Source organism: Ornithorhynchus anatinus, chromosome 1 (genome assembly GCF_004115215.2).
Source record: "Ornithorhynchus anatinus isolate Pmale09 chromosome 1, mOrnAna1.pri.v4, whole genome shotgun sequence".
Lineage (NCBI taxonomy): Eukaryota > Metazoa > Chordata > Mammalia > Monotremata > Ornithorhynchidae > Ornithorhynchus > Ornithorhynchus anatinus.
Window position 1 is genome coordinate 21,989,026 of NC_041728.1, and position 19,171 is coordinate 22,008,196.

General features: G+C 45.5%; 1 protein-coding gene across 3 annotated transcripts in view; it reads left to right on the top strand.

Moving 5' to 3' along the window:
* MAP1B (microtubule associated protein 1B) overlaps positions 1-19,171 on the top strand; it is a 101,338-nt gene that overhangs the window by 29,151 nt on the left and 53,016 nt on the right. The window contains exon 1 of one of the 3 annotated variants that reach the window (XM_029071392.2): positions 7,260-7,409. The exons of the other annotated variants lie outside the window; for them this stretch is intronic. The gene's annotated coding sequence lies outside the window, so the exon portion shown is untranslated. Of the gene's footprint in view, positions 1-7,259; positions 7,410-19,171 lie in introns of those variants that run through there. 3 annotated transcript variants of the gene reach the window in all.

The following is a 19,171-nucleotide window of genomic DNA, read 5'->3' on the forward strand; positions in this document are numbered from 1 at the left end:
GCCTAGTAGAAAGAGCATGGGCTTGGGAGTTACAGAGTGAGAACAGGTATTGAATTCCCATTTTACAGATGAGGAAACTGAGTCACAGAGAAGTTCAGTGACTTGTCCAAGGTCGCCCAGGAGACAAGTGACAGGTCTGGGATTAGAACCCAGGTCCTCTGACTCCCAGACCTGTGCTCTTTCCACTAGGCCATGAAAACCTCACAATTCGCCCTATTTGGATTTTCCAATTTTTCTTCCAGAGTACTAACCTCAGTATAGTCAGTGGACCAGGTTTCAGCTGGTCTGTCCCCCTGTCTGAGTTGTGCTGCTTGGATGATGCATCACATGTCACACACTGACCTGCGAGGGAAAGCTAAGACTCTGCAGCAAGTAGTAAGAGTGGGATGGGGACACTCAAGGGTATGATCATTTGAAATCTGTGCTCTTCCCCTAAGTCCCTCCCTCTAAAACTTGCCCTGTCACTGTGCCTCCTTCCTTACTCTTCCTCCTCCTACCCCTGACCCATGTGCTTCCTTCTGCCTGGAACTCCCTCCCACACCTGGAACTCCCTCCCACACAGAACCTCCTATCTTCGAAGTTCTCCAGAAATCTCACTTCCTCCAGGAAGCCTTCCCCAATTCATTCTTAGGAAGAGATCTTAGCAGGCAGGATCGGTGAGTCCTTGCTATTGCTCTGCTGAGCCTCCCATCCAGCTCCTGAGAGCATGCATCCAGAATGATCCTCCCTGAGGCTATTGAGTTTTATGATGCTATTAATTAAGTGCTTATTTATGGACCAAGCACTGAGATAGATACAGGTTAATCAGCTAAAGAGACAGTCCCTCTTCCATATGGGGCTTGCAATCTAAAAAGTAGGGGAGAGCACATTCATTCATTCACTTGTATATATTGAGTGCTTACTGTGTGCAGAGCACTATACAAAGTGCTTGGGAGAGTATAATATAACAATAAACAGAAACATTCCCCACTCACAACGAGTTTACAGTCTGCAGTCTAGCTACAGTCTAGTTCTTGACCCATATGGGGCACATACAATTTCAATAGTAGGAAGAACAGATATTAACTCCCCATTTTACAGACAAGGAAACTGAGGCCCAGAGAGTGACTTGCTCAAGGTCACCCAGCAAGCCTATCATTCATTCATTCATTCATTCATTCATTCAATCAGTCGTATGTGAGTGCTTACTGTGTGCAAAGCACTGAATTATGCCCTGTCCTGTCCCCAGCCCTATACTTTTTGCCCGATGCTTTTTCCACCAGGCAACTTTGCCTCCCAGTGGGTCAGTGGTCAGAGAAGAATGGCTCCGGCTCACTTCTGACCAGGAAAAAAAAGCCGGCCCCTCCCCACTCCAACAAGACATCGCCTTAATTCATGACTCAGAAGTGCTTTAGGGAGCCAAAGACACATGCCACTGGAATCAAATTTGTCTCCAAATTCCATATATGGCTAACCCAAAATTTGGATCTGAGAAGCAGTTTTGTGATGGTGTCTAAGAGAAAGAATTCAGTGCAAAGCTATCATATTACCAAGCCGGTTAAGGAGAAAACCAAACATCCCCTCAAATACTTCTCACCATAATCTAGACTGTAGCAGAGAGTTTGCTGAAAATCAGGAATTTCCACAAGATCAAATCCGATTGTCAGGCATCAAAATGTTTGAACCAAATGCCGCCCGAATTGGTGAATACCACCAGCCGAGCCCCTCTTTAGAGCGACCTGCCTCAGCTTCCTATTATTTCTGGAACGTGTCTCCCAGCCCTAAATCCTGACCCGCTGACAGGCTAAGAGCTTGGGAGACATAGGGAGGTGAAATAAATGGCTTTTTGATTACCCTCCGATTTTGGCTTCATGCCTGTGTGACCTTCAGCTCTGGGGGAAGAGCGATGGCATCGACAAGCTTATGCTTTTTGTCATCCGGCAACCTGGTTCCTTACCCCTTCCCCCTGCCACCGATGCCGTCATCTTTCCCGGCCTGACTGCTCATCTGGTGCCCGGGGGTTAATTAAATCACCTTTAAGCCCAAGTCTAGAAGGTGACCCAAGTCCCATCCTATGATCTGATAGCGCTTAGGAGAGGGCATTAGGTCTCCTAATGAAAATGCGTCACTCTCTCAAGTGGTGTGGCTACCGGGCTCTTTCTCACTTGGGCAGATCTCTTGAGCCATATGGCTTGACCCGCATAACTCTATGAACTCTCTTTAATTGAGGCAAGAGACAAGGTAGCTTTTATTCTGGAGATTCATGGATATGTCAGATTGATGTTTATTACAGCTGTGCTCTACAAGGAAGACTTAAGAAGAATCAATTTAGCCAGTCATATAGCACCTTGGCTCCCATCTCATTTGCATGCTGAACTATTTAAAGTGTTTATTGTTTGGAAAGGGATTTTTCTCTTTTTTTGCAAAGACTATTTATTGTTTGCTTTCTCCAGGATTAGCCCTCAGGTCAGACAGCTAGGAATCTAATCACACTAGATGAACATAACAATCATGATCATTATAATTAATATAATTATTATTATTGTACTTGTTAAGCACTTACTGTGTGCCAGACACTGTCCTAAGCACTGGGGTGGATAGAAGGTAAGGAAGTTGGACCCAGTCCCTGTGCCACATGGAGCTCACAGTCTAAGTAGGAGGGAGTAGGATTTAATTTCCATTTTACAGATGAGGAAACTGAGGCACAGAGAAGTTAAGTGGCTTGCCGAAGGTGACACAGCAGACAAGTGGTGGAACTGAGATTAGACTCTAGGTCCTCTGACTCCTAGACCCATGCTCTTTCCACTAGGCCATACTACGTCCCTGAAGAAGAAGTGATCAGCTGAATTAGGCAAATGTAGAAGTGAGGGAGTGAATCAGGCATTTTAGCTATCACTGGCATTTCTAGTAGTAGTTGAAATGGTATTTACTGAGTGCCTACTGAGTGCAGTGCACTGTACTAAATGCAAAAAGGGTAAATTAACCTAAATCGAGTATATGCTGAAGGACATGGGTATGTAAATGTATCTTCTACTGCCTGCTCAGGGAGCCAGAAGTTTGATCCTCTGGGCAGCTGGCTCATTCTCTCCTCCATCTGGGCAATCAGTCAATCAATCAGTAGTAGAGAAGCACTATGGTCTAGTGGCAAGAGGATGGGCTTCGGAGTCAGAGATCATGGGTTCTAATTCCGGCTCTGCCACTTATCTGCTGTGTGACCTTGGGCAAGTCACTTAACTTCTCTGTAAAATGGGGTTTGAGACTATGAGCCCATGTGGGGCAGCGACTGTGTTCAACCTGATTGCCTTGTATCTACACCAGTACGTGGAACAGTGCTAGGCACATAATAAGCGCTTAAGAAATACCATAGTTATTATTATTATTATTCATTATATAGTGAGTACCCACTCTGTGAGGAGCCCCATGCAAATAGTTGGAAGTCATTGTTCCCAGGCCTCCAGGAGCTAATTGGCAAAGGGGAGAATCTTTGCAGAATAATGATTCTTACCAAATAGAGAAGAAAATGCTCATGGAAACCCGTGTATTTTCCATGAGAGACTGGGGCTATTGATGTGTAGAGGATGAGTGCCCTGTTTGTGTTCATTTTTCCAGTCCAGAATCTTAAAAGCGATTTCTTTTGCAGGCTGTACTCCTGGACCAAATTCTAGGCTAGTCCTGGAAAAGGGACAGAGCAGGCCGGGTAAGAAACTGCCTGAAATAAACCCTGTACTGAGAAAAGTATCGGGCCCCTCCCAAGTGAGGCTGGAATGTCGTGGCTCCGACATAAATTCCTCTTCTCTACTGGCCATCTGGAGTCACAGTAGAATATTGGGGTTTATAAACCTCTTTACAAGGGAGAATCGTGTCTCTGCCTGACTCCATGTTGTGTATGAATTATACTTTGTTTGGGTGAAGGTCACTTTCTGTACAGCTGTTGTGGTACCCAGGCTAGAACAAACCCTCTCCTGAACTGAAGTGGGAAACAGTTTGTGTTCATTGCCCTTCTCCCGAAGGAAGGAATCACCAGAAGGGTGTCCCAGGAAAGATATGGGTGTTTAAAGGAAGGAAGCTAAAAAATAATTTTTTAAAAAAATCTGTAGTTGAATCTGGAAATCTGGGCTCGCACCCATCAGTCTTTTCTTTGCTCAAAGGAAACACTTTCCCCCATAGGAACTCAAAAGGGGGAAATGATATTAAACAGAAGGATCCTCATTTTTGGCAGTCACACACAGCACACAAAATCCTGTTGAAATTGTCACGCACCTGTCATTCTTCTGAACTATCTGAATGAGTTCTTTTCTTCTGCCGATGGTGGTCTCAAAAGCTCACTGTTTTTCATTAGCAATGTAAAACAGCACGTCAGTGTTACTGCTTTGTCATTCTGATGAGGTAGAACGCATGAGCCCCGTGTGATTATTCAGTGTTTGCGGAATCCACAAGATTTCCAAGGGGAATGTTGCACAACTAAAAAGGGGTCTAATTTTACCTGACAACCCACCATTCCGATGCCAAGTGTTTCCTCCAAGAAGCAGCTCAGAATTAAGTGACTTCCTTCAGGCGATAAGGCCGGAAAATTGAGCTGTACCGAATCGATAGTTCATTATGCTAATGAACTCTGACATCTTGTAGTTGTCCCTGCCCTGAGCCCTAAGTCATAGAGAGTGCTCCCTATTGTGAGGGACATTTGGCCCAATTCTCCTGTTTGGAGCTTGGGTAGGGCTGACAGAAGTCATATCTGCCAGAGGAGGAAGTCATTTAACAGTGAGTTTCACACCTCAGGATGGTGAACTGTGGGAGAGAGAATTCATTCATTCAGTCATATTTATTGAGCACTTACTGCATGCAAAGCACTGTATTAAGCATATGGGAGAGTACAATATCACAATAAACAGACACATTCCCTGCCCACAACAAGTTCACAGTCTAGAGGGGGAGACAGACATTAATAAACATAAATAAGTTGTTGACAGGTTCTGATAAAATAAACCCCATCATAATCCTTCTGCCCACGGGATAAATGGGGATTGGCTCAGGAAGGTTCCTTTTCCAGAGAAGAATCTTCATCCGAGATGTCACTGGAAGAGCTAGCAACATGTAGAGCTAGCATAAAGGTGACAGTTGTGAGGGGGGTGGATTTTTCATTAAGTGGCTTAAATCAATTTCTTTTAGCTCAGTCCGATATATAGCACCATAAAGCTGAATAATGCCCAGGGGCTAGAATTCAGCTCCATTCAGCTCATCTCATTCAGACTAGATTATTTTTTTTCATTAAAGTTTTCAAAGAATTTCAGTCAGCTCACTTTTCCAGTGTCCCCAGGGGCTAACCAGATTCCTGGAAGTGGGCTTGTCATTCTTAGACTCATTCTGGGCCCCTTTTCCTGCTTTCAAGAGAAGCTTGTCATTTTGCTGTTGTGCAGGTCACCTGACAGGCACCTAGGTGTGTCTTCTTTGCTGAAGGCTTGGGTCGTGATATTTTTAGAAGGCAAAGTTTCACAGTCCCACACTAGGGAAATCAAAATGGATTCTGCAACAGGCCCACGTATGCTCTTCCCTCACACTGCAGTTCATTTGCAAGGGGGAAAAGGTAGAAGAAACGAGTGCAGTCGATACAAATATTCAAGGAGAGAGAGCTGGTGCTATTTGGTCTGAGGGTATCCTGCTGGATGATTAATAGGCACATTTTATTGGACTTTCTTAGCTGCCCATTCCCCCATCTGCCCCAGGCTGAAGATTAGTGGTGTGGGCCTGCAGGCAACTGGGAGGGTAGGGCTTGAAAGGGATGTCAGAAAATTGTTGGTTATCAGATGGACCAAGGAAGGGGGATTGGCGCCTGTTGTCTGGGAGACCTTACACACTAAAAAATGAAGCAGCAGGATTTCAGTTGCTCACTGCGCTGGACTGAAGCCTTCCCTTTTTAACCTGAGGGAAATGTAGCATTAGCATCAGAATTGAAGTGATCCTTCCCAAAATAGAGGTTTGGCCATGCTTCCAGCAGAATCAGAATAAAGAGAAGTTTGACTCCAGGGATTTCTCCCCTGACCCTTTCACCCTAATGACCAAATGGGGCTCATTGGGCATCTGAAAGCTAGTCCCGGCCTTCTGCTCCTTCCACCTGCCCCTTCCCTCCTGTTGCCCCTTCATACCCAGAATCAGTTATGTCCAAAAAAGAGATGCCAAGAAGCTATGAGTGTCCATTTGACTCTCCTTTGGTCTTCTCTGACATTTAATTTAAGAAATCTCCTGCCAGCAGTCTTGCTCATTCACAGTTGCACTGCTTGAGTCAGAGCAGAGTCCCAACTCAGTTGAGTGAGGCTTGTGTTAGTGGCAGCAAGAGGGAATCGAGATGAAATAGGGAAAATAATAATGATTGTGGTATTCATTAAGCACTTACCAGGTGCCAAGGAGTATATTAAATGCTAGGGTAGATACAGTGCAATTGGATCAGAAACGGGGAGGGAGAACAGATATTTCCCCATTTTTACAGATGAGGAAACTGAGGCACAGTTGGGTGACTTGCCCAGGCTCACACAGCAGGTAAATGACAGAGTCAGGATTAGAGCCCCGATCTCCAGATTCCCAGTCCTGTACTTAGGGCAAGGAAAGATACCCTTCTCCCCTACCATACCAGGGAGAGGAGCCGGAAAATGATTAGTAGTTCTGGACATTGAAGAAATCACATTGTAATAATAATTATTATCATTATTATTATGGTATTTGTTAAGCACTTAGTATGTGCCAGACACTGTACTAAGCACTGGGGTGGATACAAGTAAATCAGGTTGAATGCAGTCCCTGTCCTACACAGGGCTCACATTCTTATTCCCCATTTAGCAGATGAGGCAACTGAGACACAGAGATTGAAGTGACTTGCCTAAAGTCACATAGCAGACAAGTGGCAGAGCGAGAATTAACACCCATGGCCTTCTGATTCCAGGCCCATCTTCTGTACGCTATCCCATACATAGTGGTGTTTCTCATATAGGCCCAATACTAAGTTGGGGATCCCCTCACCCCACCTAGAACCCCTGAGACATCAAAGCAGCAGTCGCACTCCCAACCACAGCACTGTGGAGAGCAGGTGGTCTAGAAGGTGAGCCCTGCAATGCAACTTTTTGGTACTAATTCCTCTTCCCTGGTCAGGTGTGTAGCTCCTGGATTAGCCACATTGAGTACAGGTGTGAACACTGCTGGGCTGAGGCCCTATTCAGGCTTCTCTCAGAGTGGAGCTGGCATCAAGGGGTTGAAAGAAGAAAATCTGAATCCTATCTGATAGCCCCATTTCCTAGAAGGCAGAGACACCCAATTTCCTGAGTCCTCTGGGAATGAGGACTTTTCTTGCCGGAGAAGGATTGTCTAGCATTCACTGCCCCTGTTATACTTTTGCTGTTGAGTCGGGATGTTGGTCGTGCAGACGAGCATGCTGTATGCCATTTGTGAGTACACACTTTCTGAACTTGGAATATTGAAGGAGCTTGGCTTGTGAAGGGATATGTTAGTGTGTGTTTTGTTTATAGAAGCCTGTCTGCTGATGGGAGGATGTAATTTGGATCTAGCGTAGGCTTCCTGTCTTTCTCTTCCTGAGCAGCAAAGTAACTATCCGAGTCTTACTTCCAAATATTGGGGAGATATTTCTCCAGGAAGTCCTGACAGGCCTGCTCTCACTTTAGTGCTATTTGGATAGGAACCACAGGGCTGTGACTCAGCGTCAGCATGATCCAAGAGCTCTTAAAGAGCTAAGAATCCAACACCAGGGTTGGGGATTTTTGGTAGGGTAGGTGAGAAGAAGGAAGGGGTTTATTTTTTCCCACCAGACTGGCCTTGTCTAGAGCCAACAGTCGCCGCTGCTTCCAGGCCCTGGACTGTTTTCTGCTGGTGGGTGCTGTAGGCCTCAGACTGACTGTGAGAGTGGGGAAAGGTCACTGTTCCTTCTTGGTCAATCCCCTGTTCCCACCCAGTACAAACTGGATCCCTTCTTTGAACTTGGATCCCTACCTCTTGGGCACTTGGTATTCATCTCACCCTCAGCCCCATGACACTTATGTACATATCCCCTATTTATGTCTGTCTCCCCCTCTAGATGGCAAATTGAATATGTGCAGGGAGAGTGTCTACCAATTCAGTTTTATTGTATTTTACCAAGTGCTTACTACAGTGCTCTGCACTTAGTGAATACCATTGTTTGATATATGTGAGTGCTGAGTGGGCATAATTGTATGAGGTGGCTGAAGAGTTAATAAGAATCAGGACAATGATAATTAGTCTGGGAGGGCTTGTTGGGGAGGTGGCTTGCTGGAGGAGGAGGTGCTAGCCATAGCCCCAAGCCCCCAGATATGAAGGGGAGATTCATGCTTGATATCTCCAAGGCAATACCTCCTTAAAGATCTTCCTTGTCGGAGATTTGCCTTTTTACCATGGAACCTCTTTTTATATATTTGGGAGTCCCCAGGGAGAGAACAGGAAGAATAAAGTCAGAGTTAAACTATTTAGCATTCTCTGGTCTGACCCCTCTAGTCTGACCTTGAAGGACTTGAACACGAATGCTGTCGGACCCAGTTTTCCCAAAGTGGGTATCCAGTGGGGCATGAACACACTGAACAGAAGCTATTTTGCATGCCCAGTTTCTTCATCTGCTTTTGGAAGTTGGGCTGGCAGGGGTGCAGAGGAAATAACCTGTTTCCCCAGAGGAGAGTGGGTAATCTCCTCTCCTTCCCATCTGCTACATTGGCTCTTTTAGGTGCTAGTCTATTGGGCTGTCATGGTTAAAGGGTCCCTTGGGTGTATTTCACTCCAGTCCGCAGGGGCATTAGCAGAAGCCCACTTGATCGAGGAGGATAGGAAGCGTTCCTTGGCCCAGGACACCCTAGGACTAGCAGTGAGCATTGTTGACCCTAGAAGCCTTTGCTCCAGAAGAGCAACCCTCTCTCCTGATTGCTGCATGTCAGCCTGGTCTCTCCAGTGCAGTGTTCTCCCAATAGGCCACCGCTGCTTCAAACTGTGTGAGGCTGTGCTTCATGGTGGCTCTTTTTCCTTTTATATACATGAATTGATGCAGCTATCTATAGAGTCTATTCAGGATGGATCACCTTATATATTTTTGAGCCAGTTGGTTTTCTTCTGGGAATGGAGTGGATCCTTGTCTTCTGAAGTGGATGCTCCTGTAAGGGATGACTCCCTGGGGACCATGGGGGCAATTGGTCCAGCAGCTTTTTGAGGGGGACTCTTACTCACTCATAGTGACTCCTAGTCACAGATGGCTGAAGAGAACCAAAATGGGGGCTTTCCGGCCATTTAGCCCTCTGAAGCCCACCCAGGCCTCACCCTCTAAAATCTGTTGCTGGGCCAAAAATAAAAAGTTGGCACCTTTGCTGGAAGTTCTAGCCCCTAAATCTCCATTTCCGCCCCCTCTACCCCAAACCATTTCATGTGATTAGAGGATCAGTGAAGGAATAAGTAAATTACCCTGAAACTAAAAACGGTCCTCTGAGCTGTTTCCTAAATATTTCTATTAAGTCAAGTAGATTTTATAAATACAAAAGTGTCATTTTAAAAAATATTTAAAACTTCTGAGGCTATGATGGCATCTTTTCTAAATGAGAGAAAAATGTTATAGCTGAGTTTTAAACTCTTGAAAACTCCAGCCTATAAAAGAAGCATTGACATAGCATTAATTAGAGCACACCAGCAGCAATCAACACTATAATAAGAGAGTCTGCTCAGAGGGTAGAATGTAGATTTGACAGTGGAACCACAAAAAGACTTATGCTGTTGAAGTCTCTTGAGAAGCCCAAGAATGAATGAAAGAAATCAAAATTTAGGTAGAAGATTGCATTATGGGAATGTCTGGTTTTATGAATTCCAACTACATGAGTATGTGCTGAGACTAGACACCAACCAAGAATAGCTCTTTGAAATGGATAACAGAAAAAAATATAAAATAGGAATCTGTGCACATATTTGCTTTCTTCCCTAAGTCAATAGTAGATCCATTGACCAAACTGTATAATTTATTGAAAGCTTTGCTGTTTGTCCATTTCCTATTATCTACAGGCAAATCTTGATGCCTGAAAAATGAGGACCCTGTGGGATTCAACCCAAGGGCTTCCATGAGCATTGGAGGTTTTTGTGGGGGTTTTTTTTTTTTGATCAATAGAAGTTGGCCTGCTGAGTAATGCATACATTTGAATACATCAAATTCAAACCTGTTTTCCTTCCTTCCTAATTCTAAGAGGATTTCACTTCCCCTCCTCAGACAAGGAGGTGGTGGAGACGGGGAGGGGAGACTTTTTCTCTTTGTTTAAAAGACTGACATTCTGTTCAGAATAGCAAATGAGAATGGAAATTACGTGAGTGTCTCCAGCTTAAGGCTGTGAGAGGCTGCAGTCAGTCAAGAAACTGGACAAAGACCAGCAGTGCTGTGGTTTATTCCTTTGCCGCCGTCTTCCGCCCACCACCCTTGTATGTTATTTTTTCTACAGCAAAATATAATTTCTGAGTAAAACCCATAGCTTGAAACTCTAGACAAGAGGTAGTTCTAAGAGTAAATTCATTTGCAGTTCCACACAAACCTGTTTGAAAGTTGGACAAATAGATGAACTCTTTAAGATCAAAATATTATTTTCCCATTGGGCAGGAGTGCAGGTTTGGGATTTTCATGGGTTTAGATTCCCACTTCATGCCTGGGGGGTTCTTTTTTAAGAGGACCCCTTATCCTCTAGGCCCAGTTAACACAGATCTTTTGTTCTAAAGCAGGTTTCTCCCGAGAGGTCTCTCTTGGGGCTGTGGTGCTGGGAAACTGTTGGCATGTGGCAGGAAAAGAGGATTTTGGCAGTTTTAGGTATCCTGCCCTCTCCCCATCCCTGGGCCTAGATACAACAACTCTTCTCATGGAATATGTATCTTGGCTGTGCGTTTTGGGTAGTTATACGATGGCCAAATTACATTTTATGACAATACACACCTCTTTGGATCTAATGTGACAGGGTGTCAGGAGGCACGGTTGTTTTCAACATGGTATGAGAATCATGGCATGAATTTTCCTCAACATGGGCTTTGTCAGGAATGGATTGTTATGTGGGGCCGTGCTGAGGGGCGCAACATGGAGGAGCTGTGAACTACAGGGCCTCTGGTCTGGGCCATTTGGAACTGAGCCTTCTGAGCCTCTCCAGCCCTGCTCTGCCTATTATCTGGGACTCCACAGGAAACAGTGGGGTGGACTGGTCATGCTAGAGGCTACATGGAGGTTTACCTTCCCCTTTGTGTGCCCTGGATGAAAACTCCCTGGTTGTTGTGGCTTGTTTTTAAGAGAATCATTCATTACTGAGTTACATTTGGAGGTGTTCGCGTATTTCACTAGTAGGAGTGAGTGCTGGGGAAGGCAGGCCTTCCAGTCACCCAAGTGTATGTTGTGATCCCCGGTTACTTTTTTTTAAATTAATGGAATGTGTTCATTATTCTAAGCCCTGGGGTAGACACAAGGTAGTAAGGTCAGACACAGTACCTTTCCCACATGGGGCACACAGTCTAAGTAGGAGAGAGAACAGGTTTTGATTCCCAATTTTACAGTTGAGAAAACTGCAGCACAGAGAAGTTAGGTGACTTGCCCAAGGTCACACAGCAGGCAAGTGAACCAGGTCCTCTGACTCCCAGGACCATGCTCCTCCCTCTCTATAGACTGTAAACTCATCGTGGGAGGGAGCATGCCTACCAACTCCATTATATTTTGCTCTCCCAACTGCTTAGTACAGTGCTCTGAACACAAGTACTCAGTAAAGACAACTGATTTATTTGACTTTCCCACTAGGCTATGCTGCTTCCCATGTGGACACGGCTGCACCTTTGCCCACCCCTTTCATGATCGAAACCCTCCAGCACTTACTGTGTCCCTGCTCTAGACTGTAAGATTCTGGGGACAGGGACTGTATCTACCAACACTGTTACATTGTATTCTCCCAAGGGCTTAGTATAGTGCTTGGCCCACAGTGAGTAAGTGCTCAATAAATACCACTGATTGATAGGAGGGAGGCAATATGGCCTAGTGGAAAGAGCAGGTGACTGGGAATTGGGAAACCCAGATTTTTACCTCATCTGCTACTGACCTGCTGTGTGACCTTGAGCAAATCACTAAACCTCTCTGGGCCTCAGTTTCCTACTTTACAAATGGGGGTAAGATACCTGCTCTCCCTACCTCTTAAAATGTGAGCCCCACATCGGGACTCTGGACTGATCTTGTTAGCTTCTATCCACCCTACCTTAGTGCATAGAAAGGGCTTCATAAATGCCCTAATTATTTGTCTTCATGGAACTAAAAAACACTATTTCAGAAAGTGGCTAGCTAGAACTTTTAAACCAAGTAAAAACCTGTGCAGAAGAAGAGTGCGAGAAGAAGGCCCCAAGTGAGTGGAACTCAGCGGTGCTGTAAGCTGAGGTCCCTGGGCCGGGAGGCATCTGCCCACCTGAGGCTGGACCTGGCCCCATCTCCTACCCTCCAGTCTCTGGTTTCCAGCAGCTCTAGCTTTAGCAGCTCTAGTCTTTCCTATCTCACCATGCCTGAGGCCGTGTGCGCTATCTGCAGTAGCTGGGCTGGGTCCCCTGCCCCCGGCATCCCACCCAAATGGAAAGCCTGCTCACTGGTCACTGGGCCCATGAGGGCCACCAGCAGTCTGATTCTAGTTTTGCTTGTGCTTTTGACATCAATGAGAAGATGCTCAATCAGTCAATCGATGGTATTTAGTGAGCGCATACTGTGATGATGATGTTGGTATTTGTTAAGCGCTTACTATGTGCCGAGCACTATTCTAAGCGCTGGGGTAGACACAGGGGAATCAGGATGTCCCACGTGGGGCTCACAGTCTTAATCCCCATTTTACAGATGAGGTAACTGAGGCACAGAGAAGTTAAGTGACTTGCCCACAGTCACACAGCTGACAAGTGGCAGAGTGGGATTCGAACTCATGACCTCTGACTCCAAAGCCCGTGCTCTTTCCACTGAGCCACGCTGCTACTGTGCACAAAACACTGTTCCAAACACTGGGAAGGGCACAGTACAATAGAGGTGATAGACCACCATCCCTGCCCACAAGGAGCTTAGCTGGCAGTGACCCCCACTGCAGGACTCCAAGGATGGTCAGAGTTCTGTGGCGGCTTGGGAGCAGGCAACACTAGTGGCCTGGGAATGAGACTTTTGCCCGCAGAGGGAAAGATGACACCGCCCCAGTAAAGGACTGCTCAGTTCTTAAAAGCCTTTATTCCAGACCTCTGAAGACAACTACAAAATTGCTATAAAAATAAGTTGAGGTTTGGGGGTGGAGGGAAGGTCTGTAAGCTCCTTGACAGCAAGAAAATATACAACTTCTGTATGTGTTCCAGGATTTATTACGGTGCTCCGCATACAAAAGTACCATTCTCAGTAATTACTATAGGTATTTTAGCAGAAAGAAGCATGTTCCTCGTAAAATAGCAGTCTAAGCTTTTTCACTCAGAGCAAATGTAGTTGGAAGCCCTCTGGCAGCTGAGGCCACTTCACTGCCTCCCTCCCCCCCCCCCCCCCCCCCGTCCTTCCCCCTCCTCTTCCTTCTCCTCACCAATCCTCATAAACAAGTGGTGGAAAGAGGTAAAAGGGTCAGGGAGTGCCTAGGACAGAAAGTGCTACAGGAGGAGGGAAAATGAGGGGTGGGTCTGTATATGTGTATAAACATGTGTGACTCCCTCCAAGTGTTTTCTGTCCTATTTATTGAGCTCTTATTGTTTGCAAAGGACAAGGTGGTAGTTGAGGAGTAGAATCTGGAAATAAAGAAAATCAACCAAGGAAGGCCGCCTGGAAGAGATGTGATTCCAGCAGAAGGGCTTTGAAGATATGCTATCTGTCACTAACCTGGTGATATCAGCTGGAGTTCAGCCCATTACAAGGGAGGGATTAATAATACTAATAAAATAATGATAATGGTATTTAAGGGCTTACTATGTGCCAGGCACACTATTAAGCACTGGGGTGGATACAAGCAAAACAATTTGGACACAGTCTCTGTCCCCATTTTACAGAAGAGGTATCTGAGACAGAATCAAATATCCTGGAGCCAGAAGAACAGGAAAATTCAGCAGTACTTTTAGAAAAACATGTAATGTCAGGAGGGATAAAGGAAGGATTTGAGGACAGCGTCACCTTAGGGGAGCAGCTAAGGGAAATAATGTGGTGTTTTGGGGAGGTTGGGCACTCCTGGGTTTAGGTTGAGAGAAGCAGCGAGGCTCAGTGGAAAGAGCCTGGGCTTCGGAGTCAGAGGTCATGGGTTCGACTCCCGGCTCTGCCACTTGTCAGCTGTGTGACTGTGGGCAAGTCACTTAACTTCTGTGCCTCAGTTATCTCATCTGTAAAGTGGGGATTAATTGTGAGCCTCACATGGGACACCCTGATTACCCTGTATCTCCCCCAGTGCTTAGAACAGTGCTCTGCACATAGTAAGTGCTTGACAAATACCAACATTATTATTATTATCAGGGATTGTATATTGATTTACAGATCTAGGTTGGGTTTCTTTTGTACAACTACTGTCATTATCCCTATTTAAAGTTTTTGTCTTTTAATTATATTTAGTGTTTACTAGCTATGTGCCAGGCATTGTTCTGAAGCCTCAGTTTTGCTGACCCATGGTACTATTCTGCTTCTTCTCATGCCTCACTGATCCACTCCATTGCAGTTTAACTGGTTCCTCCTCTGCCTTTTATCATGTTACTATGAGTGTTTGACAAGATCATCTATTTTTCTTGCTCTACACTCTTTCTTGAGGTTACACAGAAAGCCAGTGGCAAAGCAGCCTGGTCTAATGGGTAGAGGATAGGCCAGGGAGCCAGAAAGACACAGGTTCTGTTTCTGGCTCCGGCACTTGTCTGCTGTGTGACCTTGGGCAAGCAATTTCTCTGTGCTTCACTTACCTCATCTGTAAAATGGGGATTAAGACTGTGGGCACCATGGGGGTCATGGGCTGTGTCTGGCACCCTGTGAGCACTTAACAAATACCAGGTCCACTAGGAACCTGTTTATAGCCAAAGAGTGGATCAGAATAATCTATGCTTGTTCGTGCTAAATCTGAGAAGAGTTGCTGTCAGCAGGAGAGGGCTGGGCGTTTGGCATTTCCTGCCAATCTCAGTTTCTTGCCGATAGGCTGTAGGCCTTGTGCTCCATGGCCTTTGGAGATCTAAGGGAGTCTCGGGGTGATGGCAGCTAACACCTAGGACGGTTTGGCGGTGTTCTAGTCTGGAACCCCAAGAGAGTCCCTACTGTGGCTGTAAGAAGTTGTGAGCACTAGGACCCCGGGATTGCACCTGGACATCACCACCCCTCCGAGTCAGATGAACATCAGCCAAAGAGGTAGATTTGTAGAAGGTCAACCTGAAATAAAGTTTGGCTTTCTGATTTCTCCCACTGATAAAGTAAGCCTATCTCCTGGCCCCAGAAGGAGAAATGAGGGAGAGGAGTCCCATTTTATGAGGGCCTAGGGTGTGTGGGTGATGTGTTAGTGACTGACTGCAGGAGGGTATAGTGGTTGTGGTGGGGGAAACTTTCTTGTCTGGCAAGATGTGGTGTTTGGGGGCTATTTGCCCAGAAAGAAATTTTCCATAGCAAGTGCTCTTTGAGCTTGCATGAGCATATAGGAATTCATGTCAACTGGCCAGGATGTCCTTAATCCAGGTTTCTTTCCTGGTCTGTGGTGACTTCTGTTTAGAATATTTTATAAATCAGTGGGTTCGGTGATGTAAATGTAAAAATCCAAGTCTCTACCATAATCCAAAGAAGAGCTCCCTACCCCGACTTAGCCCAATTGGTGGGGAGCAGGGAAATTCAAAACCCATTGAGGGTCCATCTTTGTTCCCTTCCTTTTCCCCTACCAGACCTTCTCCACTCACCCCCTTAAGAAACTGCTGCTCAGCTGAACTTGATTTGATTCTGTGATTTTTTTTTTTTAATTCAGGATCTGTTTTGCTAGACAGGATGTTGGAAAAGTGAGTCTTTAAAAAAATATTCCAACCAGTTTTTGAAGGTGGATCCTGTTCCTGGGTCACACAGGCAGCCCTGCCCCCTCTCTTCTTTCAGGCCCTCTGCCTTTGGGAACATTGATTTTTTTTTTTCCTTTGACCATTTGCTGTCACAATCGATATTCCAAGCAGCAGGAGGGCGGACCTGTGGCCACACTGCAGATGGAGCCTATTGACCGGAAGCATCACAGGCCCCACTAAGAGGAGTTAGTGAAGAGACCCCTTACTTCCCTGGTCCCTGGAGCCCTCGCATGGAATAACTATTAGGGACACCAGCCAACAATGCTGGGGTGGAAGCCAGCAGCTCAGGCCCAGCTGTGTCATGAAAGTGTGAACTACTTGATGCAATGAAAAACCAAAGCTGGCTTGAAAGATAAACGGTAGAGATCTTTATCTCCGGTTGGGAGGGGCTGTGGAATCTGAGATGGTTATGAAATAGCTAGTCCAAATTTTCTGTACCCACATAAAGTGACTTGAAAATTAAAAGCCAGAAAATGAGGTAGAACATGTATGAAGCAGGACTTTGACTGGTCTCATTTGTCCTGGAGTTTTACAGTCATGTTCCAGTTATGGTGAGTGATTATTATAATAGTAAGTGCTTAATGAATACCATAATTTCCCCTGGGGTAGATGCAAGATAATCACATCAAAAACAGTCCCTGTCCCATACGAGGCTCCCCATCTAAGAAGGAGGGACTACAGGTAACTTATCCCCATTTTACAGATGAAAAAATAGAGGCACAGTTTAGCAACTTGCCCTGGATCACCCAGCAGGCCAATGGCAGGGCTGGGACTAGAACCTGTGTCTCCTGACTCCCAGCTCCTTGCTCTTTTCACTGTCTCCCGACCTCCCTTTGTCAAAACAGCAACAAAATAATGTCTAGTGTTCCTTTTTTTAAAAATGTAAGGTGATGTCCCTAAGTGATAGAGATACAGAGGGCAAGATCTCATGAGCTAAATTACTTGGGAATGTCTGGGTCATAGCATATAATCAAGGGCTTTTGGGCCACTGGCCTTCAAGTGGATGTAATAATTTAACAGAGGCCTGTAGAGTCATAGCTTAAAGAAACTTTTTGTAATGGTATTCAAGTGCTTACTGTGTGCCAGCCACTGTACTAAGCGCTGGTGTTAGATACAAGATAATCAGCTTGGACACATCCCTGATCCACATGGGGCTCACGGTCTTAGTCCCCATTTACAGATGAGGTACCTGAGACACAGAGACATTGTGACTTGCTCAGGGTCACACAGCAGAGAAATGATAGAGCTGGGATTAGAATCCAGGTCCTCTGACTCCCAGACTTGTGCTCTTTCCAGTAGGCTATGCTGTTTCTCAGATTACAATGGGTCTAAAAAGAAAACAGACTCTAAGCAAATGAGAATTTAAAATAGAATGCATTTCAGCCCCTAATGCCCCCTGCCATCAATCAATCAATGGTATTTATTGAGCATTTACCATGTGCAGAGCACTGTTCTAAGCACTAGAGAGAGTACAATATAATAGTATTAGCAGACACATTCTCTGCCCATGATAAGTGCTCAGTAAATACGATTGAGTGATTGAATGACTGACCTTTCAGTCTACAGGGGGAGACAGACATTAATATGAATAAGTAATTTATAATAAATAATTCAAAATAGGTACATATGGACTGTGAGGTTGGGGTAGGGTGAATATCAAATGTCCAAAGGTCACAGATCCAAATGTGTAGATGATGCAGAAGGGACAGCAAGCTAGGGAAAAGAGGGCTTTCAGGGGAGGCCTCGTGGAGAAGATGTGATATTAACTGTGCTTTGAAGGCGGAGAGAGTGGCGTTCTGGTGTATATGGAGGGGGAGGGGGTTCCAGGCCAGTGGAAGGATGTGGGAAAGGGGTCGGGGGGAGATAGCTAAGATCGGGGCACAGTGAATAAACTGGCACCAGAGGAGCGGAGTGTTAGGGCTGGGCTGTAGTAAGAGGTTGGTGAGGTAGGATGGGGTGAGCTGAATGAGTGCTTTAAAGCCAATGGTAAGGAGTTTCTGCTGATGTGCAGCCATTGGAGGTTATCCACCATTCGGTGGATGGGCAGCCATTGGAGGTTATTGAGGAGTGCGAAGACATGATTGAATGTTTTTGTTATTAAATGATCCATGCAGCAGAGTAAAGTATGGACTAGAGTGGGTAGAGACAGGAGGCCAAGAGGTCAGCGAGGAGGCAGAGGCAGTAGCCAAGGTGGGATAGGATAAGTTCTTGTTTCAGCATGGTAGCAGTTTGGATGGAGAGGAAAGGGCGGGTTTTAGAAATGTCGCATAAACACACCCTGCTAAATGGGAAAGTATAGTGAGATTGAAGTGTGAGGATTAGTATTTTTATGGTTTGGTAGATTATTGTGTAACTGCTATAAAGGGAAGTAAAGATCCAGATAAAATAATTGGTCTTTGAATTGAATAGCATTTAATAATAATAATAATGTTGGTATTTGTTAAGCGCTTACTATGTGCAGAGCACTGTTCTAAGCGCTGGGGGATACAAGGTGATCGGGTTGTTCCACGTGGGGCTCACAGTTTTCATCCCCATTTTACAGATGAGGTCACTGAGGCACAGAGAAGTTAAGTGACTTGCCCAAAGTCACACAGCTGGCAAGCGGCAGAGCTGGGATTGGGATGGGAGCATTGAAAATGGTCACTTAAAAATTTCCTGTTAGATCCTGGCAGTGCCACTGATGGCAACAGGAAGACTTACCTTGACAGAGTGAGGAAAGAGCAGTTTATTCGATCTCCTTTAGTAGATTCAGACACCGGTACTGGCGATATTAGTTTCCAAATGATGTTTCCCAAGTTGTCAAAATTCATATTCAGGATTCTATATTGGAGAGCTGTTGATGACTTCCATATAAATATGGATTTCTCACTGGCCACATCTCCATCTCTGAGCACTGTGATTGGCTGGGGAGAAGTGCCCGGGCAGCGTGATTAGCCGAGAGGGCTGGGCAAATGCACCCTGCCCTGTCCCCCCAACCATGTGATCATCCCCCATCTCCTGCCTGCTTCAGCCCTGCCTCCTGCAGGAGTTGGACAACACCAAGGAGGAAAGACCAGAGGGGCAGAGGATTAGTGTGAGAAGGAAAGAGAGGAACAGAAGAAAAGAAGGATGAGGAACGGCCCCCAAAATAAAGAAGAAAGAGTGTAAG